Below are 1,697 nucleotides of genomic sequence, written 5' to 3'. Positions count from 1 at the left end.
CACACAAGCACACACTCACAAACACACGGACACACACACACAAACACACACACACACACACACACACACACACACACACACACAAGCAACAGCTGCACTAAAAAAATTCCCCCATAATGAGGCATTCAATGAGCTGAAACGATCACGTTTTATACATTAATGATGTCAGTTGTTATGCTCGCTCATCTGAGTGTTGGTTTAGAATACTCTACGCAATGAACCAGTAACTGGTAAAACGACAAGGAGGACATCAGCAACAGTAGCAGCTGTGTCGTCTTTTCTCGCGGATAGTATAATTATGGTATGGTATGGTATGGTGTGGTGTGGTATTATTATGGTATGGTATGGTATGGTGTGGTATGGTATGGTATTGTGTGGTATTATATGGTATGGTGTGGTATGGTGTGGTATTATATGGTAGAGTATGGTATGGTGTGGTATGGTATGATATGGTATGGTGTGGTATGGTATGGTGTGATGTGATATGGTATGGTGTGGTATGATATGGTATGGTATGGTGGGGTGTGGTATGGTATGGTATGGTGTGGTATGGTATGGTGGGGTGTGGTGTGGTATGGTATGGTATGGTATGGTGTGGTTTGGTATGATATGGTATGGTATGGTGTGGTATGATATGGGTTTCTCACCCCTCACAACGCTGATTGTTTTGTTGTTGTTTTTTGTGTTTGTTGTTGTTGTTGTTGTTGTTGTTGTTTTCTAAATTGAGTCTTCCAAGTCTGTTGTCCGTCCCCGATGAGGCTCAGTGAATTGTGAAGTGGCTACACTCTACGGTTATTAAGGAGGCGGGCCTCCGAAGTCTAATCCATCGCCAATGAGACTGCGCCAAATGGGTGGAGAGCCTTTAAACTCCCCAAAATAACCCAAGTTCAAAGCACCTTATTGGGGATTCAAACCAAGGCCATCAGCTCTGTAGTCCAACATGATACCAACTTGGCTAACGGCGCACCAAGGCTCATCTAAACTAAAACTGTCTGGTAATTTAAATTGAAGAACGCTCTGATATTGGTTTGAACCACGGTTATCCACATCACAACTCAGCATGATGCCAACTAATCTAACTGTGTGCCCCGGCTGTGGAGTAATCAGACAAATGAAAAGAATTGAGGGAAGAAAGAAGACACCTGACGACCTGTGTGCATGTGTAAGTTAGACTGAAAACTCTCGTAAATGTGATGTACATGAATCATAGACTTAAATTATAAATATCCAAGACCCTGTACTGTCGTGGTAACGCTCTTTGCTCTCTTAAAAACCGTCGCTAGATATCATGGTATAAGTCTATAGCGTGGATGGACAAACGGCCGTGTTACTAAATTTAGTTTGCCACTAGATACATGTACCTATAATTCATCTACTGAAGTGGTGTGTAACGTCACGCGTGTTGATGTGTCACTAGGTACTTATTCACATTTTCAAGTGGTGTGTAATGTGACGTGTGTTTCGAACTCATAGCCACACCCACGATAGTGGAATAAGTGTCACTTATGGGCTGTACCATAGTCTTTCATTATTAGTAGTAGTATAGTAAAAGTACAAGTCTATGCGTTACGCTAGTAGCGCTATCACCATCCGGTAAAGAAAAATGTAGGGCCGTGGGCAGCTGAATGGTTTCCTGGAAGATTTTATTTTAGAGCACGCAGTGGCCAGTATAATGTACATAGTCACGAACTCGGCTG

The sequence above is a fragment of the Aplysia californica genome, unplaced genomic scaffold, assembly GCF_000002075.1.
Source record: "Aplysia californica isolate F4 #8 unplaced genomic scaffold, AplCal3.0 scaffold00370, whole genome shotgun sequence".
NCBI classification, from domain to species: domain Eukaryota; kingdom Metazoa; phylum Mollusca; class Gastropoda; order Aplysiida; family Aplysiidae; genus Aplysia; species Aplysia californica.
This window is presented reverse-complemented; position numbering follows the sequence as displayed.